The sequence below is a fragment of the Coturnix japonica genome, chromosome 7 (genome assembly GCF_054131305.1).
Source record: "Coturnix japonica strain WE chromosome 7, WE-NBRP24, whole genome shotgun sequence".
NCBI lineage: Eukaryota > Metazoa > Chordata > Aves > Galliformes > Phasianidae > Coturnix > Coturnix japonica.
Window position 1 is genome coordinate 4580805 of NC_140669.1, and position 26969 is coordinate 4607773.

A 26969-nucleotide genomic window follows, 5' to 3' on the forward strand; every position below is an offset into this window, starting at 1 on the left:
TATCCACTGAAGGTTTGTAGCTTTATGCTTGTTTTTGGCTGCATCGTTTCACTGCAGCTGTTGCTGCTGAAATTGTTCAGTAGCAAAATGGGAAGAACTCAGTGAACGTGTAGGAGAAAAAATCTGTCTAGACTTGTTGAGATTGTCATTTAGGAAAAAAGCCTCTGTGAAACGCAGGTTGCATTTAGCACTATGCTAGCAATGACTTGGAACTCCTATTATTATTAAATTCACAGTGTTCACAGTGCTCAGAAGTGACTGTGAAATGTGCCTGACTTCTCTAATGGGTTTTGGAATCAGAAAAATATGTAAATGCCTGAAGATCTTTCCAGTGATATTGTCATCATCCATCTGCATTACATTTTTGCCTTAAACTAGAACATTCTTTCATAGTGAATAGGATGCTTGAAGGGGAAGTTTCTTTTGCCTTTTTATTGATTATTAATGAAATCACAGTGCTCTCAGCATGTGAAAACTGCAGCTCTGAAATAAGGCTAGGCAGTGATAATTGTTTCTCTTAAATCATAAATATAACAAGAAAAGGGAGCTTTCTAGGAGACTTCGTGATTTATGAAAATTGAGTAATAAACATTGCTTGATTTGCTGGGAATCTGGAGAAGTGTTTCAGGCAGCTTAGGAGAATCAAACATATTTCAGTTTTCTTCAATTTCAGGCATTGTGTCAAGAGGAGTGACTGAAAAGCCCCAACAGATAATGATGAAAAATGTAAGTACAGTGAACATTCTTAATAAAAGCACACTATAGAAAGCCACTGTCTGGCTTAGTAGTTAAGAAAACAGAGAACTAATGATTATAAAGAAGAACTACATATGTTTAAACTGTTTTTCAAAGGGCTGTGATGTACTGCATAGCTAATAAATTTGCCAAATGAAGCACGAAAGCAGCAGATTGACAGAAGAAATTCATGACTGGGTTGTGAAAGCACAGGGGGACACAGCCCCTACAGCTGTCCTCCCACATGTTCTCAGAGTGAAAGAACATCCTCTACAGCTACGCCAAAGGATGTTGTGTGCAATGGATTCCTTCATCCGTGCATATTTTATTAACAAACCTTCATGCGCAGATTTCCTGCTATTAACATGAGTTTCTCCACTGTCACACTCCAAGCAGCATATGGTGTCCTGGATTGGAAAAAGCCTGTGGTTTGCATTGGACTCAGCATGAAACCACATCTGTGGGCTCATCCCATGGATACACATTGCAGATGTGATCCTCACCACCTCTTCTGTGGCTGCAGGGCCAGATCCTAGCAGAGACAAATGCCCTCATACAGGCTAGCAGTGCAGAACTTGAGGTGTTTACAGTGATTTCCACATGAATTATGAAATGCTACCCATGGCTATTTCACTACTTTGTTTAACTCATGACAGTAGACATGCCAAAACATGGAACAATGCACAGATAGATGTGGTAGCTCTCATCCTAACACTGGCTGCATCGTAAGTTTGGGAATATGCCTTAGTCACTTATTTTCTTTGCCTTGTCTCAGAACAAGTTATCTTTTCACATCAATATTTTCTTTCAATTTGAAAGAAGGTAGAAAGAAAGCAGACATTACATCAATTGTGTAATATCAGGATAGTGCAGCACTGGAACATGTTGCCCAGGGAGGTGGTGGATTCCTCATCTCTGGAGAGACTCAAGGTCAGATTGGACCAGGTTCTGAGTAATATGATGGAGATGTAGGTGTCCCTCTTCCTTGCTGAGGAGTTGGACCAGCTGGCCTTTAAGGGTCCCTTCCAATGAAAAACATTCAATAGTTCTATGAATATAATATATATTGTAAAAACCTTAATACTGGGCTTTTGACAAAGATTTCAATCTTCCTAGTAAATCTGTGCTTGACCAGACGTGTCCCTAAAAAGACAAGGCCAAACTGTCTTACATGCCAGTGTGCCTTGCCATGATGACACTGGGAAAATTGATGTTGTTTATCAGGGGATATAATTATTTTGTATAAATATGAAAGATGCTTGACATAGTAATCCAACTTAGAATATGGCTGAAGCTAAATGTTCAACTAAGTCCCGTGAGATAAAAAAAAAAAAAAAAATAATTAAATCAATTATTCAAGAATTATTGGAGGAAGTGTTTTGGAACAGCCAAATAGGTTTAAATTAAAAATTTTAAATTGCAAATGGCATAGCATTGTTTCTTAAAATTCATCAAGATTAACTAACGCCTCTGTTCTGGCTGCGTAATTCTAACCCAGCAGAACAGATGCGTATGGTAGAGAAGCTGGTGACATTTTGTGTTACATTATCATCTAATTATTCAATAAAAGAATTAGAAAGCACAGTTGAATGTAACTCTTTGGCAGAGCTAATGCTTATGCTCGCCTGGCTTTGCCACACATTTAACAACACGAGACTATACCTCTGCCAGGCACCGGTTGATGAAAATCCTCATTCCCTTCATTTTTGTCATTTCCCCAGTGTTTCTATGGAATTACCATGCCAGCAGGATCAGGTGATGACTGGTTAATATGCCTCAATATGTGCTGCTTGGTTATAATTTTTATGTTTTATTGCTGTGTGTTCTTTGTCTGGGCAGAAACTTCCCTATAGTGCTAAGGTTTCCATTTTATTTTTTCATGCAGGACATTTCTTTAACTACACCTTTGAGTTTTTGAGGGTTTGAGAAGGAGCTGAAATGCTGTTTCAGGACGGTTCATTCTAATTTGAACAAAGGAAGATTTCCAGCTTTGACCATGTCTTCTTAAATTCAGTTGTCGTAAAGAGTTTGTATGGACTGAGCACCAAAGCAGGTATTGTCTCTTCTTAAATACCTTTGTAGGGATATTCCTTTCTAGTTTTGGCAAGGGATTTGCTTAAGAGTTGCCCGATAATGATAAATATAATATAACATTAATGTTTTTAGCTCCTCCACTTGATTATCATCTGAAGGAGTAAGTCAAAATGACAAATGAATAAATAAATAAAAATGACCAGAGCTATTGCTTTAAAAAGTTATGTAATTTTGACTGCAGAAAATATGAAACACCTGAAAATTGACACATCAGGAGAATGTATCATCTGGAGGCTGTTAAGTAGTACAAGTTTTCACCTTTTAGTAGGCAGAGGGGTTTAGCAGTAAGAATTTTGTTTCTGCTATTTCTCAGCAGTAAACGTTCTTAACATTTGGGGAATTAAGAATTTAGAGCACTTGTGAAAAGGATTAATTTTACTATGAATTTTTTAAGCCCACACAAAGGCTTCTAAAAATGAGATCTTTTCTTGCAAATGGGGATGAGGAAAGAGCCATGTGTGTACACCTCAAGCTCCCTGCTGCAGGCTGCTGGTAGTCATGATATGGAAAGTGAGAAGGCAAGGGAAGCAAATCTGCTTAAGAAAAATTTTGCAGATCCAGTTTCCTTCCAGACCAAAGAAAAAGGCCACGTGCTCTCTCATTTCATGGGTGGAAATGAAAGAAAAATGAGACCAAGCCCATAAAAACTTCTTCTTCTTGTTTTGTATTTTAGATGATATTGTTCTTCTATGTGTCTCCTGACAGCAGTCTCAGACATTGTCTTCATCCTCTCCTATCTCTTTTCCCTGAAACCCACCTCCTAAAATCCACCTCCTGTAATTCCTTTCACACATCTTATGTTAGAAGTCTGAGACTGAGGAGAACTGCCCAGCCAGTCTGATCTTCTCCTGTCTTTCCTGTCTTCCTCATTCTATCTTCTAGGTAAGACTGGTCATCCTTAGAACTCATCTTTTTCTGTCCCTAATGTCCCACTCCAGTGCACTGTGGCTCTCCAAGGCAAAGAGGAGAGAAAGTAGATGGAGATGGAAGAGCTGGAAATTCAAACTCATCTTGCACTCCAAGGAGACAGACAAAGAGCTCACCCCCCTCACATCACTTAAACAGTTGTTATCCTTGAGGTCACCTTGAGCTTTATCTGAATGAGTCTTTCCAGAGAATGGGATGAAATGCATGTAAACTGTAAAAAAATGTATCACTACTCTGTTTGCACAATCATTTATAATTTGGTGCTTATAAAGTTACTATCAAGAGCACCGTGTTGTAATATTTGTTTTGTATTTTTATTGCATATAATACTTCTTCTAATGTCATTGTTTCAAAGATCCAGAAAGTTAAATATGCCTACAGATAATCACAATCTCCTTTTGTTTTTCATATAGATAGCCATCATTTAATTTAAGTACTTAGGATTCGTTTTCTAAAGAAAAACGAGATTTCATAATCGATAAAAGGAATATATACATCTGTGCATTGTGTATATTTGGCAATATCTTTCTGCAATAGTCTTTGAACTCAAGTAGTTATTACGATAAAATATAAAAAACTTCTGCAGATGCTGTCTGATTCATATGGACTGCTATTTAACGAGTATCAACTCTATCAAACTATGGTTATTTAAGAAACAAATCCTTCAGGTTCCTTTGAAAATTTCTAGCCTTAAAACTTCGAATGAGTTTTTGTCAGAGCAAAGTTAATGCTTCATCTCTTCTAGGTTATTAAGTTTTAGTCTTACACTACCAGTAAGTACAGTGATAGGTACATGGAGAGGGCAATTGACTGTCTCTAAAGGTTAACAGTCTTCTGGCTGAAAATGAGTACAATTACTCACCAAAAAGCAAATGACTAAAACCTTCATCTGAGGAGTTTTCAAATGCAACCGAAATGGACACTGCAACTCACAGAGGATGGAATTTATAGAAAGAAATAAAAAAGCATCTAAAGAAATGAAAGATTAAAGTGATTCATGAGAGTGTTCCAAAACAAATGCAGATTATTTTAGCTTTGGGAAGAGAGTACGTGGTTTACCATCCTTTCTGAACTTAGTTGCCTCAAAGCATAATTTGGTTAGTTGTGAGGTGGGGGACTGAGGGAAGAGCATAGGTCACTGCATGGATCAGTTCATCCCTGTTTGCAGTGACATGAGAAAACATTATCTACCAGGTTGAACTAAGCATTGGATATTATTCTTTTTGGGGAAAGCCTGACTGTATTATAACCAATGAAAAGTCTGAGATATAATTCCAGGAAGATGAGATAAGGACTCTGCAGGTGTAAGAGATGTAGGAACTCTGCTGGCTTGCACTACTGAGCTGCAAGCTTTCAGGGCTGGAAATAACACTGTGGAGAAGTGCCGCCCTGCTCTCACCTCTCCTGAAGCACTGGAGCACTGAGTGATCTTAAACCACCAAAAGAAAACAGAAATGAAGTGGAAAAATTAGTAGTGCCCTGTAAAGATAATTCAAATGTGATTTTTTTTCTCTTCTTCTTTCTTGCATGTTAAAGAACAGTTCAGCATTTCATCCCTCTCTAAGAGTCCAGACAAGCCCACTGAAGCAGGTGAGAATTATTTCCACATAATGCTATATTATATTGGGGTCAAATCTTTACAAGGGTAGATAATGGCAGGACAAGGGGAAATGGTTTTAAGTTGAAGGAGGGAGATTTGGGTTGGATATCCGGGGGAAGTTCTTTACCAAGGGAGTGGTGAGGTGCTGGAACAGGCTGCCTAGAGAGCCTGTGGATGCCCCATCCCTGGAGGTGTTTGAGGCCAGGCTGGATGGGGCCCTGGGAAGCCTGGTCTAGTATTAGATGTGGAGGTTGGCAGCCCTGACTGCAGCAGGGGTTTGGAAGTTGACAGTCCTTGAAGTGCCTCCCAGCACAAGCCATTCTATGGTTCTGTGATTTCAGAAATGGATGTTTTCTGTCTCTCCAGGATGACAGGGAGAAGAGTGGGAAAGTCTGAAGAGCACATCACAGAAACACAGTGTAATTTGGACAAATAGAAGTGCTTAATTTCACTTAATGTGGTAAGTTCTGTATCATTTTCAAGTTACAGTTGGTTTATTTTTTGTCCCTAAGTAATCTTTTAAATGGGAAAAATCATAGAGTTTTGTCCAAAGCAAAGCATTTCCATCTATAGAGTCAGAGTGCTTGTGAACAGGTCCCTTTTCCAGGTGATGTGAAGTAGTGAGGTAAGTCAGATGCCTGATGGCAAGTGTCAACATTATCAAATTGTTTTGTTCTTCATCTGTTTGTACTTCAGCCTCCTGCAACATAATCAGCAGGCTACTGTCCTGTGGTTGTGGCATGGAGGTGAAGATCAATGGTCATTCCCCACAAAAGTGGGGAAACAATTACTGTGGTTAGAAAGTCAGTGTGGAGATTAGCAGCTCTGTCCACAAAGCAGTGTTTAAACCATGCTGGTAAATATGATGCAACCGCACAATTAACAGTGGTGCTGAGATAAAATATTGACTAGCCATACTCATTAAAGGAGCCCTGGTTGATCTGTGCACCAAATGAGTCAGGGTCCTGTGGAAATACAAGCGTGCCACAGTGTAATTAGAGAGCACATCAATATAGTGCACGAGAGCAAAAGAGAAGATTGTCCAGACATGTTGACTTATGAATGTTTGACATTGCAATATTAACAACAAATGTTAATAAATTATTAACATTTATATTTTGTGGCGGGTATGAAATGTAACAGAAAGCTTCTCTAACCTTTGTGTCAGGTATACTTTGGCAAGACATGGGCCTAATCAGTAGCTAAGACACATGCAGGCGTCTTTCAGCTCCGCTTTCCTGGGACCTTAAATTTGAGTTGCTGCTGGGAACAGTGTTTTTCCAATCACAGAAAACAAGCTGAGAGTTTTAAACTGAAATGAACTTTTCTGGTGAGAAGGAAAATTCAGAGAAACTGTAAGTATGAAAAAAAAAAAAAACAAAAAAAACCCCAACTGAATAAGAAATATATACCAAATAAACACACGCCTTCCTCAGGGATTTGGCCCCATTTCTGAGCACTGGATTCCTCCTAGACAGGGACTGTGGCAGCAGCCATCAACTGCTCCATGGTGCCATCAGATGGTGCTGCATGATCCAGATGTCAAGCCCTTTGTCAATTACTGCCTCTTGTTCCCTTGCTCTTGGACTAGCTAGTGAAATTGCTGGTCGCTGTTCATAGAAAGTCAAGAAAACAGAGTGTTAATTCCATTTAAAAAACAGAAGATTATGTCAGGAACAGTAGCCTAAATGGCATCATCTTGTGAAAGCACGCTGGCATGCAGGGGCTTATTGTCCAGAAATGCCTTTTGCAGGGCTGAACTATTTCCTCAGCTTGCTATCTAAGCAGAGAAATGTTTTTGTTTTTTTTCTTCATTCAGTTCTCCATGAATGTGAGTGGAACAGAAAACCACAAGCACTGTAGTGATGCACATCTCATTATTTCGAGGCCAGATAACTGCATCAGTGCAATGTTTTGTGCAATGTCTGAGGGGACGTGTCATACCAGCAGTGGGTAACAGCCATGTTGTTGTGTTTGTCCTGTGCTCCAGGAGGCAGAGAACTGCTCATCCAGCTGGCTAGCATTAAATTAAAAGCTCTTAAGACCAGGTTTCATAGAGAAACTCAGTTTTTTGCCAAGTAGTAAATAATAGGGGTTAAAAATATTCTGGTATTCCACGGGCAGCAAAGTTAGTTTTTCGTCTGTGAATTATATACTTTAAATGTTACAGCAAAAGAAGGTAAAGGGTAACTCTTAGTTTTCAAAAAAAATTTTAGAGCTCTTTTCTTAACAATTGACTGCTAGCTCAGTATCCTTTGTTTTTCTCTACGTCTAATTGATTTCACTTATTTAGGCATAAGCCATAGCAGTTAGCTCTGTCACATACCTGTCAGCTTCAATTCCATTCCTCCAAGTCGTTTGTGAACTATCTATGCTGCTGTGTACCGAAGCCAGTTGGAGGCATCATCTGGATGCACAAAAGCTGCAGCTGATTTGGAGCTATCCCTTTGTATCTTCTGGCTTTAATTAACAAAAAAGTTTTGCCTTTTCCTCTCCTTTTCCTTTACTTTTGATTGATCTTAGCTGACCCACCGGATTTCACATGAAACAAAGTTTTTTCCTAAAGCTCCTTTGAGCACATGTCATGTTGTTTCCTAAATTCGTTAACAGCTCCATCTGTTTGGCAATCTTCATTTTCAAACATCGTATCATAAGATATTCAGGAACTGTAAAAGGTCATTTAGGCCTTAAAGCTTTGTTCTCTCTATCTCTGAGAGTTTCGTATCCAGCTATCTCACATTCTATCTGGTCTCTTGGGCAATATATTTTAATAAGCCTCTAATGCCAAACTTAATTATCTGAATCTGAAAATTCAAGCTCCTAAGCATCCTTTTTCTTCTTTGCTTCGAAGTGCCTATAAAATACAGAGAAGTATCTCATGTACTTAATTACAGTTTGGTTTTTTTTTGGCCATTAGCTGCACATTAGTAATATGTTTAGAAGCAAGTCATTTGGTAGCTTTTGTGACCAGTTTCAATTTTTATTGGTTAGCTCTGTCTGCTTAGCATGGAACCCCAGGTCTTTTGCTTGTGGGACGTGACTCTGCACTGGACAGGGTTGAAGCTACCTGCTAAGAGACCTCTGTGTACAGAGGAAATCTCAGAATATGGCACATGGCCATAAGGATGGCTGTGAAGCTGTTCAGTTCAGTTTTTTATCGCTGGCAGTGGCTGTTGTCAAGTAGCAGAGGAATGAGAGCGTGGTTTAGCCCTTCTGCTCTCACCCTCAGCTCAGAGAGGTGGCAGCCACATCTTGTGATGATTGGCCCCAGATGTGCATTTCTTCCCTCTATTGGTTTAATTGCTCTTGAACTTTTCTATGACTTTATTATCCATAAAACCCTATAATAGTCAGTTCTTCAGTTTAATCATGGCTGCACAAGAAAAAAACTTTGACCTTTGCCTATTCTTAAATTACACAAATTAATTTATTGCACACTCCCAAACTCTTCCATTGCAAGGGATTGTGAATAATTGCTGCCTATTAACTTCTTCTGTCTCGTTCATAACTTCCTCCCATGACATCCCACCTCAGGCATCGCTTTCCCAAACAGATTATGTTCAAACCTATTTAATCACTCCCCACGCAGAGCCAGTTCCTATATACCTCTCCTAGCACTGCCACATATCTCACACTGAATAACTATCTACTTGATTTCTAGTCTGAGTTGAAGTAGTTGAATTATATAAAGTCAGCTCCACATAACGCATGTAAGAAAAAATGTATCCAAAATTGTGCTTTGATGTTACTTCAGATGCAACTTCAGATGAGAGATCAAACTAAAGCACTAAATAGAGTCCCTCTGTGGATTCATACGTATCCATGGAGCAGTACTTAGGTTTCTCTTGTAGAAGACAGTTTCACAGTTCTCATTTTGAAAGTGCTGCCTGAGACATGATACATGCGAGAGAAACGAGACCCTTTAATTGTGCATTCATTCCTCTTATGTAGGCAAATAAAGTCCTTTCTGTCATTTGCTGTTCATTAGCCTGGGCTAGGCATCAGGCTGGACTGTTCCAAGAGCAGTAAACCCCAGACCTGTGCCTGACAGAGGGCTGTCCACTGAGCAGGAAAGGTGATAACCCCTGTTACAGAAGCTAGTTTCTGGTGAAGGCTTCTGAGGATTTGTACTAATTATATTTGAAACAGTTACTTCTGCTTGCATATAGTTAGTAATCTGATCCAATATGATGTGCCTGTAGGGAAGGCATGCTCAGCCTGAACACTGGGCCTCAGGAGCAGGAAGCTACATCAGCCTCACCTCTGCCTGCCTGCTGTATTGGGGAACTCAAAATGTTTTCTATGTTGAATGACAAAAAACAACTTTGTCAACATACAATTGCTGAATGGCTCAATGAGTGTTCTTTTCTTGTGTGTGCATTCTGCATTTAGTTGTTGAAATTTACATGGTTAAAGTTTTTAGCTATTTCAGCACCTTCAGGAGTGCACTGGTGGCTCGGGCTTAAAGTTTGATATCCAAGATTAGGGAAAATTCATTGATTATTACTAAAGAAAAACTAGAATTCTGTTCAGATCTATTGAATTAGTGCAGTTTTGATGGAACTGACTAAGATGTTTCAATTAGACCCAGAACCAAACATTTTTACAATGCAAGCATGGAGTTTTCTTTGACTTTGTTATAGTGTATGATTGTACCATTAAAAACAAAAATTAACCCATCCCATCACTTCCCTCTGCTTGTTCCCAGCTAAGATGCTTTAGGGGAATCATCAGACTTGCTGTGATTATGTCAGAGGTATGATAAGTAAATTACAGACTGTGTGTTATCTGTTATTTTTACAAAATAAGAAACCTACAACTGAGTGGTAATTACTGCACTGGCTATCTCTACATTGCTGCATCCTTAGAGGCGGTTAAATTATACGTTGTACATCCTTGTGAATAGTAATAACATCCTGAACAACTTTAATCATTCACCTTAAGATCTGTCTCATGGAAATCATTAGCCAAAGCCCTATCTTAGGGTGAAGGTCTGGCTGGGTAGGACATCAGATTCTAGTGTAAGTAGCAATCTGCCGGGAAAATGATTCTGAAAATGTAAATGAGAAAGAAGATGCATTTCAGATCATCTTTGATAACAAAGGAGAAATAAACAACCCAGCTGGGATTCAGTGGCATTTTCTGATTTGTGTAGGTCCTGTTCCCACCTCGTTACCAGCATGTGTGCAAACAGTAGCCATGCATTTTGTACTGATTAGCCTGACGGTTTGAAAGATTAGCTTGGTTTGACGTGTAGCAGTGAATGCAATTAGGAAAATAGGACCATATGTTATGAGGACCTTAGCTGGATAATGAGAATGGAGGAATATGAAAAGTGTGTTCCAAAGTCTCGGGGAAATGATACGTTTAGCAAACAGAGGCTGTCAAATCTCAACTGACTAGACAGAAGGGCTGATACATGTAGTTATTACTGCAGAGGATTTACAAAACATGGTGAGTAAATGGCACATAATTTCACAAAGCAAAGACAAAAAAGTTAACAAAGACAGAGTCATCAAGAGTCTACTCAACAGAAAACATTGTCACAGTCACTAATCCCATTTTAAGTTACAAATAACATATCTTAAAGACAGAGCCTACCAGATGATGGTAATGTGCAAGTTGTTTGGGCATCAAATCAGTACAAACTTTGTGCACCACTTGTTCTGGCAAATCACGGGTAGAAAAATGTGTCCTCAAGTAGCTCAGACTGTTCTCTAATGTTTTCATCCTCTATCTATGAATTCACTCTCTGTACTGCCTTGTCATTTAGTACCACACCTCTTCTTTCCACATCAACAAGATGGTAGCCATGTCTACACACCTGTATATAATGAGAGTTTTATAAGACTAATGCTTTTGATTGTTCCCTGTTAAACTTGAAGTTTGTTCCTTTTGAATATCACCATAGCACCTTTATTTTATTTTATATTTTATTTCATTTGATATTTTTCTCCTGGATCAATTCCACAACTCATTGAGATCCTTTCAATTTGAGTACACACCTTGTTATAAAAGAATACAGTTTTCCCTGCCACAGTTTTTGATGATCTTGTTTCATCTCCTACCCATTTCCCTACTTTCAAACTACTTGTTTGAAAGTAGTTTATTTAATGATTTATTCCAATGCATTTTTCTGTTAAGAGAGGCAAAGTGGATTGGTTTGCAAATCCGTCTCTTCTGTTTATTCAGAGTTAAAGGCTTTGTAATCTTCCAGTCTTCCTTTTCCTCACGCATTTTCAGTACATTCTAGCTGACAAACTCAAAGTCAGAAAGAGCTGCCTGTCATAAGCAATCTTGTTGTTGTAAATCATTATCCAAAAGAGAACAATCTATTTACAAATGCTGCTTAAAATCTGCATGCTTCATTTTGCAAAACATCAGCAGCGATCCTTCTGGGATCGGACAAATGCAAACACTTGGAGAAAAGATGAAGTCAGCAGAAACCACCGGTGTGCTACAGGATTAACCAAGGATTATTAAATATTTAAAAGAGACTTTTTACTTGCTCAAAGTGATTGGACTTTTTCTCCCTTAAACACAGAGAAGCCTTTTTTTCTAACATTTTTTCTAATTAAAAATCCCTAATAAAACAATGACTACTTCTTGAGGCCATCGTCTCTCCCAGTTAGTCATTAATGCCAAGGAAATGAGCCATACTTGATTGTTATTGCTACAATGTAATTTAGAGCTTCCTAGAATCAGATTTCTTGAATATATTCTAGTCCTCCTGGTCCACCTGAGAATGTGTGCATGATTTTATCTACATTAAAATTAGAATATGGTCACAATAAAGAAAATAAAGGAGTTACTGAGGAAAAAGTAATACATATATATTGAAAACTGCAATGGAAATGATAAATTTGATTTTAACAAGACTTTTATATCAAGACTGTGTGACTGAATAGCCTGATCTAGTGGGTGTTAGTTCTGTATGTGGATGGGGTTGTAACTAGGCAATCTTTAAGTTCCCTTCCAAGCTCAGCCATTCTATCACATTCTGGCAGACAGACACTAGGCACGACTTACGGAAAGTGGGGTGCATTGACTCAGATTCTCTTCTGATATCAACAAAAAAAAAAAAAAAAAAAAAAAGCAAGGGGAAGGGGAAAGAAAAGGGGGAAAGAGGAGAGGAGAGGAGAGGAGAGGAGAGGAGAGGAGAGGAGAGGAGAGGAGAGGAGAGGAGAGGAGAGGAGAGGAGAGGAGAGGAGAGGAGAGGAGAGGAGAGGAGAGGAGAGGAGAGGAGAGGAGAGGAGAGGAGAGGAGAGGAGAGGAGAGGAGAGGAGAGGAGAGGAGAGGAGAGGAGAGGAGAGGAGAGGAGAGGAGAGGAGAGGAGAGGAGAGGAAATAAGTTTGGGGTTTGTTTGTTTGTTTTTGTTTTGTTTTTGGTTTGGTTTGGTTTTTTGTTATTGTTTTTTTCTTATATTTAAGAAGTTCTAAATATTTCCGTATTTTCAGGGGATAATATTAATTGGATCCTGGAAAGACAAGCACTCCAAAACTTCGTCTTCATCATCTGATCACAGTTGAAAAACTGATGCATTTGAAATGGCAGAAGCTTTTTAATGTGGAACTGTTTGGCAGCCAAGATAGACTCCACTCTCAGTTTTAACAGTATAAGTACAGAACATAGTGAACGACAGAGGAGAAAAATAAAAAATAATTTAAAAAAGAAAATCAATATACTGCATAGATGGTGAAAAAATGCAGCAAATCATGTAAAAATGACTTACTTCGGTCTGGTGAGTGACTGAAAAATATCTCTTTCTTTTTGGGACTTTGTTTTAACAAGCTGGCAACAAGTCTAACGAGATCAGGATCTAAGAGACAGGATGTGAAAACGATGTGTGTAGTATACCTCTAGTGGAATCTTCTGTCCTCTCTTCCATGATTGTCACTTCCTAAATGAATGTGACAGCAGTAACCCAAGGTTTGGCCTGAGTTTTGCAGCTGGAAGCACTGTGTTAAGAACAAGCTTCACAGTTTGATGTAATCCCTGACCTTACTGTTATCCATGGCTATGTTCCCAGTGGCTTCCCCAGCTCTCATCCTGAGCCAGATGATAGAAACGAATTCAAATGATTGAAAACCCCATGAAACTGTTTGGTCTCTGGACCGTGATTTCTAAAGTGTGACTTAAGACCAAAGTCTTAGTTATGGAGCACCTAAATACATCTCATTCTGCTACCAAGCAGCTCTGCTTCCCTCTGCCCCTACCCTGGGTTCATCACTTAGGTTTTTGGGAGACTCACAGGTGTTCATAATGGGACAACACCACAACATGGCTATCCTGCAGAGCTCACTAGATGCTATGCTGTCCAGGTGAACCAGGGGACATATATCAGTAATAACAACTTCCAAAACTATCGCTGCTGGGTCAGTGAGATCCAGGAACTCCTTCAAAAAATGTTTTTGCTGTTTTCTATTTCCTATTCTCTTATTTTTCCTCTCTACAAAGTGATTGTTTTCAGGCTGTTATGATGCATATTTGATGATGCTGGCTGATTAGTTTGAACTTGTGTTGCTGCCTTCCCCACAAACATATGATGAGGCTGATGCATCCCTTGCTCCCTCCAGCAAACAGCGTGGAGAGCTAACTACCAAGTGGGCATGTGATGAATGCAAAGTATCAATCAGAATAAGCTTAAAGATAGTAATAGGAAGAATGTGAACGTGGGATCACATCACAGCTATCTTAGCTTGAACAGAACAGAGTGACTGGTGCTTAACAATCAGGAAACAAGGAAAACACCAGTTTCTGTAATAACACCCAACTGCCTGTGAGTCATCATCTATGAGCAATGCACATCTTTGCTACGTTGTCTTAAACCAGTACTTTTTCTACATTTTACAGAATTAGCTTTCAGAAGTGTTGCTGCTGTAGCTAGTTCTCAGTGCACACATTGGTGGCTCAGAGGCTGGAGGGGAGGACCAGTGGTACTGCAGGACCCCTGCTCAGTGCCTGCCATCAGTGAACCCTACTGCTGCACATGTCTGACCCAAAGCAAAGGAAGGTAAAGGAGAAACATTTATGTGAGCTTCAGTAAACTTTGTCCTAAGGTCTAACAGTAACGATTAAATGAAATGAGGCATAGTGAGAAAAAAGTTTCCCATGGAAGAAGGGTGCGTTTTAGTTGGCACATTAAATTATGCTTTGTTATATTTGGTTTATTTGCTGCCTTGCTCTGAATATAATTTAAAAACTGGCAAGTCAAATTGTCTGCGTGGCCCCGGTGAAAAGAAAATACCTTAGAGAAATTCTGATTTGATAGACAGCATAATTGTTGGGTGCTTCAGGCTATCGAAGAGCCCAGAACTTAGATCACAGGCGAAATGGGAGATCTTTATACAGTGTGGTCCCATCTGTAATTAGTTAGTGAAGGGGATTGTTTTCTACATTTCTGGTATGTACAGAGCGATTTCTGCTTCACTGATGATTGTAAACATTGTTCTAAGTACTATTTTATGATCCCTATAGGAATAACAATGTAAACAGCATAATTATGTTCACCTTTGAGGCATATCTAGAAACTTTGTTCTTCCAGAAGAGTGATAACAGAAATGAACACTGCTGACAAGGTAAACAGAGAGACATGGCAACCTGCTTGTTAGAGACAGCTAATGCTTGAGGGAACTCTGCATTCAACACCAATGCAAGGAAAAAATCTTAAGGTTTGTATATTTATCTTGTGCACATGTTGAGATTTATTCATAAATGTATTACTATGTGGGGAAAATATTAAAAGCAATAAATTTTAAGATCTGTTTTCTTCTGGAGAAAACACAAAGACTTACTATTAGTAAACAGTATTTCTGTATATATTTATTATGAGCACCATAGATCACATGCATATTGGTGTCTGTTTTTACCATCCTCTTATTAACACCAGCAGGATTCCTGCAGAGTAGATTTGCATTTGGAAGACGCTCATTTCAAATTTTACCTTTGTTTTGTCTAAGAAGAGCGTAACAAAGCCTCCTGCTTTAACCTCTTTGTTGTTTACTCTTTACAGAGAGGAAACCTCAGGAATATTTCCTTCGCGAATTGTATTTTCAAGGGCTTTCAATACTTATGATAAACATGTAGGTAAGATTAAGGGTTACTGAATGTGATTTAGCTAAATGCTTTAGCTTTAGCTAGCAAAATGTTTGCTTTCTTCAAAGCTGCCCTTTTGTGACTTTTGGGAGATGAAATATCATCCATCTTCTTTCTTCGAGATGAGTTCCACTCATTGGGGTGGATTTGCTTCTCAACGTTTTTCAGTGAGGTATCATTCGAATTTGGCTAGGAATCTTAATATATTTTTGACTCTAGATTACTACATTAATTTGACTTAATTGCATTTATGTGGCATATTCTTGTTGACAGACTTCGGGGAAAATGCTGGGTGAAAAAACCACTAATCATGATACAGTAGTTTCCTAACACTGAAGAAAGTTTCGTAACAGAAGAAAAACTCTATAGATAGATGCACTCGCTTGTCTGTAGATGGAGAATATAAATGCGTTATTGCTGTGGAACTTCATAGTGCAATTTATGTATTTGATTTATTCATAAATTATGTTCACATTTTAAGAATAAACATATTCAGCTTTCCACTGCAGAGAAAATTATTCTTAGATTTTAAATACTACTTTTCATCAGATTAGTCTTGTTTGTAAGACAGTATAAGGTAATAAAGGTACATTTTCCAGCTAAACGCATTTGGGGATGGAAAACACCTAGCGATAACAATAACAGCAATTCTTGGCATTACTATAGCAACTTTCATCCAAAGATCTCCAAATGCTTTCCAATAAGTAATTAATTAGGCCTCACAGCACCCTGGAGAGTTAATTACAAATTATCAAGCATACTCTCAAACCATTTCTATTGAAATTATACTTGTACCCTTTCCAGATGAAAACAAAATACACTGGCTATCATACCATGACCTTTCACTTCTGTTATTCATTTTGAAAATGTAATTAGATGAGAATTTGAATGCATCCAGTTTTAGGAAAAGCTAACATAATTGCTACCTGACCACAAAACTCATTAGAATGTTTTGTTTTGTAAGATGATACTTTTTAATCTAAGTCTTTAATAAAACAGTGACATCCACAAGAAAAAAATGAAATACTGCTGGATATCCCGGTAAAATTCCAGAGAGATTTTAAATTGTGGACATCCATCTGTTCTTCTGTCACAAGAGTGTTTGGTTTTGAGGATGTTTGATCCAGACTTTGCTTCTGACAGAGTCAGAAGAGGAGGACAGATCAGTGTTTCCTCCAGACTGAGCATCCCTCCAGGGATGTGGTGAGCTCTGCTAATTCAAATGCTGCAGTCTGGGCTGGAGGAGGTATTTATTAGAGAATGTTGTGTCCCACAGAATGTAGGAGGGGGCAGAGAAACAGCAAGAAAAGGCTGAAATCTCAAATCTATTTATAATGGAAACATCCTGCATTTCCTCAAGCATTGATAGTACAAGGTATAATTCCTTCCTACCAAAAATCTGAAGCTGTAATTTTACCTTCATCACATAGAATCATAGGAGTAATTAAAAACACTTTTACTATGTCTTTTGCAGCAACATACTTATTGTCTTGTTTTGATGTAAGATTAAAGTAGTTTTCTTGCATAATTTTCTGAAGGCAAAGAGTTTTGTTCTTTCACATACTAGTTTTGTAGGAAAGTAAAATAATGCTTTTGTTTGCATGGACAAAACTTGCGTACAACTTGGAAAAGAAAAAAAAACCCTAATATTTTATTGACGAAAATATTGTGCAAATGAAAATATATCCAAATCTCATCTGTTTCAAAGGCTGCTTTACTATGTACATTAAATTAACTGCAAAGACCTATTTTTCCCTCCTCTAGTACAAGTGTCTAAAAGCTATGATGAAGGCTCCCATCCCTACTTCTATAAGTGTAGATCTAAGCATTAACAGAAAGTGCTTAAACACAGATGTGACAAACTGAAGCAGTATAAAGACGATGAGATTCCTCCCCTTTAAAAATAAATAAATAAGAGGGAAACAGCCATTAGGAAAATGAAAAGTTTGTGAGGTATCATGAGATAGCAGAGGGAATTACATTCCAAGCAAATTTAGTGACAACTAAAGACAACCTCTGGGAGAATAACTGAGGGCTCTCTGTTGTAAGTGTGTGGTTGCAGTTGGTTTTGCACCACTGCTTCATCCCAGCAGAATAGAGAGCCAGCTTTCCAAGAGCATTAGTCCAGTACCAATTCAGCCTTCCTGTTGTTTTCTGTTTTTACATCCACATACACAATCCCAGTAAAGTTGACAGGTTTCCACTGGTGTGCTAAAGACTCTGTCCCCTTCTTTTCCATAGCTCCCCTTTGGATACTGAGGCTGCTATCAGGTCACCTCTCAGCCTTCTCTTCTCCAGGCTGACCAGCCCTAGATCTCAGCCTGTTCTCACAGGAGGTTTTCCATCCCTTCCAACATTTTTATGGTCCTCCTCTGGATGCACTCCAACAGATCCATGTATCTCCTGTACTGAGGACTCCACATCTGGATGCAGCACTCCAGGTGAGGCCTCACCTGCACAGAGCAGGGGGGCAGGATCACCTCCCTCACCCTGCTGACCACACTGCTTTGGATGCAGCCATATGTTTGGTTTTCTGGGTTGTGAGGGCACATTGCTGGCTCACATCCAGCTTCCCATCCACCAATCCCCATCCCACACCACCACCCCACTCCATTCTTTTTCAGCAAGGTTGTGCTCAGTTGTTTCATCCCCCAGCTTTTCTTGATAATGGGGTTTGCCTCGATCCAGGTGCAAGACTTTCCATTTAGGTTTGTTGAACCTCATTAAGTTTACCTGGGCCCACTGCTCAATTCAGTATGATTAAACTTTTAAGTATTGCTTGGGCTAAGGAAAATATGTAGCAACTCCTGCAGAGAAGTTTAGTGCTAGTGAAGGCAGAAGGAGGTGAAGAAGAAAGCCGTAGGAAAAATCTGAGCTGATATAATTACATAAGGGAACAAAGTTGCTGGTGTGTGCTGTGGCATAACCATATGCAAATAAGCATATTAACTGCTCAGACATTCTGTTTTTCAAACAAAAGCAGTATGGTAAGAAACAAGAATTTGTAATTACACTGTGTGGCAGAATTGAAGTGAAGAATCTTCTTACAAGAAACCACAGCTCTTAAGCAACTGTTACTAACATTAATTATACAACTCTTACAAATGAATGCTTGAGTGGCAGTCCCTCCTATAGAAATATTGAATGAATAAAATCTATCTGCCCAGCTGCAAGTGCATGTCAGCAAAAGTATCACAGGGAGAACAAGGGTGATTTTACTCACTGTTCTGGGAGATGGAAGTTCTATGTTTATTTTAAATGAGTCAAGCCAATTAGAGGGTCTTGATCGAACTTTTCTCTGTTTCATGTTTACTACTACTTTTAATAAGAGTAGAAATATTTTCCTACATCAGAAACAGGCTAATGCTTGATATTTAGGATGGTTTTAGATGATGAAATCTCCTTTAATGTTGGTCTTGAAAAGAATGCCAAAGTGGGTCAATACAGTGTTAATCTTTTGCCAGTAAAGCTATAAATTTCCTTATAGAATTTAAGCCACTCTTCTTATCTTTCCTAGAATTTACCAGGCAAAAAGGGGCAATTACGATTAGTACAATTTAGATTTAATACAAAGCACAATATCTAATATGGGAGCTCAAAAAGAAAGCTCAAGTGTTGTACATATACCAACAAGCAACATAGCAAAACTAAACCATTAAATTTCTGCTGCTCCAAAAGTAATGCCTCCTATTTTATGATGTTAATACAATGATGTCAAAGGAGGATATCCATGGGATGGCAATAGTGGTTGAACCTTATTGCTAATTTTCCATGACATTTTGTTGCTGTGTGACAGGTGGCTGCAGTAGGGCAGTCTGACAGAATGGCCTCTGACATGGAAGTGCGTATGGAGGAAAGGCATGGGATTCAGTTCCCCCATGCAGAAAAAAATTGCACCTATTGACGTAAACTGATGCTTTCTGAACATTTATGGAAACAAAGCAATAGATGTGAACACAGTGAGGCAGAGAATGGTGAATTTCAGCAGCAGTGACAGCTTCATGAAATACAAGGCATATTCCAGATAGCCATGCAGAAGTTTGCAAGCATGGCACAAAGACTCTCATGGTAAAAATGCACACTTATGGTGGTGAGTATATTAAAAAATATTGTTTCATATCTGAGAATTCGCTCTATCAAGTAGTGTTATTGTGCTCTTTGTGCCCATTGAAATTTTCATGGAAATAAACAGAAGGCATTACTTTCGGAGCAACCCTCATACATCCTGTAAAAATAAAATAACAACTACTAAGCATCATTTCTAGTTTATTTTACCTTTATATACTGACAGTGTAAAACTATTTTGAAGCTATTTAGGCTCTATTTATCATTAAAAGCCTAACCGTGTCTTTATCTCATTTTCAAATTAACAGGCACATGAATCCAAATGGAATCCACCTCTCTTTTAGAAGAAGGAACTGTCCACAGCTTGTTCAGAGCACACAGGTTCTGCTCGAGAGGAATGCAGAGGGCTCTGGGCAGCACACTGCTGAAGACAAACTCCAAACATGCTCTCTTCAGGAGTCAGGTAGAGAGTAAAACGATATCTGGACAAGGTAAAGATTTTTTAATATATTTTATATATATTAAATATATATATAAAGATATATATATATATATCTTTAGTAGTAGTTGTTGTGGTATAATTTTTTTGGTGGGGAGGGAGGGGAGGAAGGAGGAAGGGAAAACGCCGAAGTCATTCCAGAAGAATTATCAGTGTTTTATGTCTCTATGTGGACAGGAATTCTGAGTATTTCTGAACATATGGGCCTTGATCTTGGTAAATATATATAAAGGGAAATATATCTATTTTTTCCTGATGAGTCTCTCCTGAAATGTTTCACGTGGTTACATTGAGAATGGAAGCTGGCTTTGCTGTTGATGTAATAATATGAGAAGGAAAGTAATCGGCTGTTTTCATGCAGTCTGATAATGAACTACAAGCTGTGTGAAATCTACTTGCATAGTAGTAAGAAAGATGTACAATAAGCATTGGAGTGATTAATTATCTGAGTATGTTTGTATCCAATTTAGAGGCAAAGACTGACATAATCAGAATATTCAGTCTGTCTAGAGAAAATAGAAGCGTGAATGAAAGAAAATTATTAAGTGCAACATTTCCCACAATGCTCTTGAATTTGGTTTAGAATATTAAACCTTGGTAACAATTAGTAGTATGTGCATGACTCCCATTATTGTTAATGGTGAACATGTGCTTAACATCCTGAGTGCTCTACCAAAACTTTATTGAAATAGCTTCACAAGATGTCCAAAATGTTGCAGAGATTAGAGTAAAACAGATTGCTAATGCCAACTAATGTGTGCAATAAAATCCATGGCAATGTTGCACTGATTAGGATGTGTTTTTCAGAATCTTATCTTTACAGAATATTTAATCTTGAAAACCCAGCTGAAAAACACCACACTACACAGGGCACATCTTGCTCTTGGATACAATCAAATAAATCTAAAGTACTTTCATACAGTCTAAACTTCTACAGCCATAAAACCGGTGAGAGAGTAGACTTTGGTCATGTCTCAGAGCAGTATTATGTTGATGCATTCTTGATGTGCAAATGTGTGTGCAATCAAAGCTTAAAATGAATCATGTTGTGATACATCCTCAGTTCTATGGACAAATTTTTTTAAACCAAGTGCATAGTTCCCAGGGAATGCATAATTAAGGAATGGCAGATCTCAGCATAAATATTTTGAAACTTGGGTGGAAGAAATTCAAAGTCTTTGCTACACTAACTTGAACCAACTTTTGGCATCTTGCATCGCCTCCTTGTGTTAATTTGCCCAACTTTCCAAAATCTGTTTTTTAAAGCTCCTGATGCCTTAAGTTTTTAAAATATAAAGAAGGTTTCCACTTCTGATATCACTCTCCAATCCTTTTTTGGTACTTTATGAGCCACCAGGATGCTCTCCTGGCCAGCCTACTCCTCCCATCCATAACTTTGTGATTTGAGACTCAGTCATTGACCAGCTCTTCAAAAAGCGATAACCATAGCCAGCAGGCACCAGACAGCAGTTGCAGCCATGGCTCTGTATCATTGAAAGCAAAACCCCACTGAAAATAGCAAGCTGCAAAAGTAATTTAGGATAGAAGAGGAGGAATTATAACCAGAGTGGCTTTCATAATGGAGCATTTGATACTTGGAAGCATGGCTGAAAAACCTCTTTACTGTTCCTATTTATTTGCAAAGAACCCTACTATTTCAGAGTTGTTATTTGTGATCAATACCAGTTTAAAGACCTGCAGAGTAAATCCAGATGACTAGAGCTCAAAGTCTTGTTAAATTGCTGGCATTTTTTTTCCTGAAACTGGCTCTTCCTTGGCTCACAAACCAGGGTCTGCAGGAGCAGTGGTAGGAAGAGGAGTGATATATGCAGGGAGTGTCTGGGGCTCTGTTCACTATTGAATGGGAGAAGAATGAGAGGAAAGCACAAAGAGAGGAAATTAGCTGTGCACGGGTGTAATGAATATGTGGCACAAAGAGGTAATTAAATGAAGAATGGTTTAGCAAAGGAATAAAGGTGTAGTATTTATCTTCACGGAATAAACAGGCTGGGGATTTGTATAAGGTTCCCATCCCTGAGGACAAATCCTTCCTAATGCTAGGTAAATATAAAACTAGGGTGAAAGAACAAAAACTAGATGGGTGTATTGTGACTGCTTGTAGCTGTGGCTCCTGTGTTTTTGCAAATGGATACTATCAAGGAAGAGCCTGTGTGTTCATCACCAGTGATACTACTAAAAAGTTGCCCATAGTAGATGAGATGATCACACAAATAAGTGCCTAGGGTATAAATTGTGAGCTTGTTCTATGTGCTAAGTTGGTTCTAGTTTAGGGAAAAAATGTCTCTTTATGTCCAAGTGGAATGAAATGGTTTGGAGCAAAGACAAAGCACTTCAAGATGCTTAATAAATGTTCATTAAAATTGCAGGTGAGGTGCTATGGAAGTGTAAATACAAGCAGAAAACATTCAGCTCAAGTATTTGGAAGCAAACACAATACACACACACCAGGAACACAAAGCAAAATATTTACCCAAAATGCAGAGACTTTATAACTCAGCTGAGTTTCAGCATATTAACATTCAAAGTAAAGATATTTATTTTAGTTGGAGTGCTGAGTATTCTAATAATGCTGATGATTCCAGTACTTATGCAACACTTCTGTGAATGTATCTTATCATGAATGGTTTATTAAACTGGTTCAAGTGGTCAACAGGCATTGCAAGTGCATTTACTTTAACTTTAATGTTGCATGTTACATTAGGAATGGCTGGCTAAACATATTTAAGACATTTAGCAGTGTGAAGTGCTACCCAAAAATTCAAGCAAATGTATTTTTAATAGTGGTTGATGTGTTATGACTAGCCTGTGCCATAAATGTTATGTGTATTATTTCTGAGATATTTACACATTGCTAGATTCCATCTGTAGTACTTCTCTGTTTATTAAATTATATAAACAAACATTAAAATGTGCCATAAGAGTAACAGTCAAGTGTAAAGTTCTCTCTCAGATCTGCACAGCAGGTACCAGTTTGGATATCCCACCACCATTAAACGTTCAGGACTCTCATGGTAGGAAATACAATCAAAATTACAGTCCAAATGAGCAATTGAAGTGTTGGCATGTTTATCTGAGTTTTATTGATATGGAAATCTGAAATGGCAACCCTACCTATTTACAGACAGCCTTGGTGAAAGCAGATAAGATAAAACTTAACATGTTAAGGCGAGCTCATGAGGACTGTAAAACAGCATAAGCTGGAGTGTTTCCTTACAGCTAGACTTCTTTATAAGTGGTAGGGGATCCATATCTATAATGAGAAATATGATATGTTTAAGTTGAGTTTGCCCAACTGTTCCCATAAGCAATTTCTAATTTTCAGTTGCTTATAACTTTCTCTGCACTTACATTTGCTTCTGACTGCATAATTTATGCCACATTGTTTCGCATTTCGTCTCTGGCTATAGGTATGAGGAATTTTGGCAGCAGAGCTGTTCTGCATCAAAGAGGTGACTTTTGCTAACTTTGTAAGGAAAAATTCCCAAAGGGGAAAATCTTTGCAATCTTTGGCTCACTTCTGCTTAGCAGAGATCAACATTGCTGGTGCTGGCAGCAGATAGAGGGTGAGCAAGAGGGTCTTGCTCTGATGATGAAGGGTAAGGACTGAGATGAATGAAAGGAAGGAAATGAAGGAGAGAGACCAAGTGAGGTCATAGGAAATGGGAAGGATCTGGGGTGAAAGTAGTTATAAGAAAACTGATGACAATATTAGGAGCCATAAAGAAGAAAGAATAGGAGTGATGATGCTGGTAAAGAGGAGACCTGGATCAATGAAAGGGCACCATCAGAGCAGAGATGGGGCAGGAGATAGGAAAAATAGAAGTGAGAAGAAACAGCTAGAGAAATGGAGTTAAAAGCAAGAAGTGAGTTAGATGCACATATGAACAAATAACAGCCAAGCACTGGTGCACTCAGCTCAGCTGTGCTTGCTGAATAGACCTGATGCTTGGTACACTGTTACTAAGGACCCTTGTGGAAATGTGTGGTCTTGTGCCTATGTATAGTACACAGCTATGCAGTGTGTTGTAAAGCAAGTGCACAAAGAGGACACAGCAGTTCATAACTTCTTTATTGTCTGGCACTCACCATAAGCACACTCTTGAGGCACAGGAACAAGCACACTTACGGAGGTCAATCATAAGATGTCCCTGTTAGATGCGTCCCCATGGCTCTATACCTATGCTCTTATTTGTCTGTGATGAAAAAGATGGATCTGGGTAATTCAATTCTGGAATGGATAAGTGTCAGAGAAAGGTCTCTGGCTCTGCTAGGCAGAAAGGTCTGCAGGGAACACTAAGAGGATGCAGTTTGTGAGGAATGAGATTGGGATAGAAGAAAGAACCCACCGGGAATTGCCCAAGGGACAGTTAGAGCAGCTTCCCATCTGGCTGTATGGAGATGGAGGGGGGATGTGATGGGTATGTTTGGCAGCTCCCCCTTCCTCATTCCTTTCCTGGCAGGGACTGTGAGATTCTGAAATGACCCGAATCATCATGCAGCGTGTCATATGGTGAGGTGGAGAGGTTTTGTGTCTGCAGTTGGGAGTGTCCACAGTTCTCTGTTTGCACTAATGAGAAAATAGATCTCCCTGTCTGAACAGAGCACAATCATTTCCATGATTTTACGTTCTATAAAAGATCTTACTGCATTTTATACAGTCTGAATGTCCTTAAATGAAACTTTTATCTCAAAAGCCTGCAATATTTCCAACCTGGGAAGAGACTTGCTGAAAAATGAATATTAGAACATTTCAGTACTGTCCCCAGCTCTTGCTTAGCTCTAAATTATAAAATTTGTGAATTAGCTACTGTCTGTTTTCTGTAGTTTTCCATTACAAGGGGTCAGGCACCAGAGGAAATAGTTTTCTGAATCAGAAAGGAATATTAAATGACACCACCGATAAGTATGAACAGTGGTGCAGAAGATTTATTGAGTAATGTGTTAGGTTGATAAATGATAACATTTATTTGCAATTTGAGGATGTGACCCAAGTGACACTCATTAGCTCAGCTTGTGTAGAACCGATTAGTTTTGTAAATTTATTATTTGTCTGGTGCTATTGGAAGAAGAGTCTGTTTAAGTGATTGGAAATCTGTTTCATTTCAGCAAGTATTACGTATTCTGTTCTTAATTGTATTCTGTTGTTTCCTCCTGAATGTCAGGGAGATTACAGTCTATTACTTGAGTGGGGGAGTGCTCGGCGCCTTACTAACAGGCTGCAGCAAATGCATTAATCCACACATAGAGGGGTGGTAATAAAGCAAGGTTTCAATTACCTACCGGGCTCCTTAGGAATACAAGGCTCACAGTATCATAGAATGTTGGAAGTTACCAAGAATCTTTGGAGGTCACCTGGCCCAGAACCAGGTTGGATATTAGGAAAAGTTTCTTCTCACAAAGAGTGGTAATGCACTGGCACAAGGTGCCCAGGGAGGTGGAGGTATCACCATCCCTCAAGGGGATTGAGAACTCTGGAGATGTGGCACTGAGAGACATGGCCTATTGGGTTGTACTGGTGGTAGGTGGGCAGTTAGTTAGACTTTGATGATCCTAGGTTCTTTACCAACCTTAATGATTCTGTGTAACACCAGCTCAAGAATAGCTGTCTGGAGCAGGACCATGTCCAAATGGCTGGTTCTGTGGGTAAAGCTCAGATGACACGTGTTCAACTTCCCCAGTGAGGTTCCTGGATTTAAAAGCATAATTCCAGAATACATATTGTTGTGTTTGGTTGGTTGGTTGGTTGGTTGGTTTTTTTTAATGTGAGATTAGATAATGTCTGTGTCTCTTCAGGATCCACTGTACTTAAGTCTAGGGATTTGGAGAACCTGAGAGGAAACTGTTGTGTTTGGGGTTTTGAGGAAAAAGTCCAGTGAATATTAAGCTATTACTATTCCCTGCAGGAAATACTTCAAAATCTGGAATAGAAAGTGGTGACTTTCTTTTAGTAGGGTTTGAAAAGATCCTAAACGAAGTCAGAGGGTTTCTGCGAGTCTGAGCTGTGCAATACTCTGAACTAGGGAAGAGCTTCAACAGTTATGGGAAATACTGACATGTAGAAATTGGGAAGAATATTATCTTCACAGATATTAATATAAGACTCTTCAGAGAGGAAAGCTGTCACATTATTGAAGAGTCCCCTTGCAACATTTTCTAAACCCAGTAGGTATGTTCCAATGGCTGGAGATGAGTTTTGTTTTGACACTTTGTTATCCTTTAGTGAAGTGTAAACATTAGGAGATGAAAACTGAAATGAAACCTAAGAAAAATAAAATCCTTGAGTAGACCCATAATAACTCCATCAGCCTCACAACCCTCATGAAACAGAGGGCAAGAGTAGGCTCCTCATCCTCACCTGGCAGCAACAAACCTTCAAAGCATCAAAAACTCTAGGCAGACAGGCATTCAGAATTCCTGCTTCCGGCAAACGTGCTTTAGTGTAGAGTAAGCCTGCAAATACAGGTGGCACAAATTTACATATTCTGTGGCTCCTAAGAACTTCTTTGCCTTTTCACATCCAGCTAAACCTTTAAAAACTTCTGAAAGATCAGGAACATCCAATCATTTCCTTATACTTGTTTTTCCTTGACTCTTCCTGAGTTTCTGAACTAGGGCTAAGGCATTTCAACCTAAATGTGGCATTGCAAAATTGTATGGCTCTCATAAAAAGACAGATAATTTTTTCCTTGGACAAGCTGAGGTCTGGTTTTGGAGTCATGGGACAAAATCTCATCTCCTTGCACTGTCTCATCTCATTGCACTGTCAGTGCTCCATGGAGAACTGAATGGAGAACTGGATGGAAAAATGTAGTCATGGACCACTGATGGGAGAAAGCTTTTTGTCTTGTTTGTTTGATTCATACCTACATGAAGAAATACAGGTATACTAATCAAGAAAGTGACCTTTCCTTGTACAACCCTGTTAACTGTCCT

General features: G+C 38.8%; 1 long non-coding RNA gene across 1 annotated transcript in view; it reads left to right on the top strand.

Moving 5' to 3' along the window:
• Positions 1-654: 654 nt before the first annotated feature.
• The window catches only part of LOC107317041 (uncharacterized), a 77366-nt gene continuing 51051 nt past the window's right edge, over positions 655-26969 (top strand). The window contains exons 1-9 of the long non-coding RNA XR_014948181.1: positions 655-726; positions 2621-2788; positions 5293-5346; positions 5723-5816; positions 14210-14369; positions 14901-15027; positions 15369-15438; positions 17693-17892; positions 19825-20007. This is a non-coding gene — a long non-coding RNA (uncharacterized LOC107317041). The remainder of the gene's footprint in view (positions 727-2620; positions 2789-5292; positions 5347-5722; positions 5817-14209; positions 14370-14900; positions 15028-15368; positions 15439-17692; positions 17893-19824; positions 20008-26969) is intronic.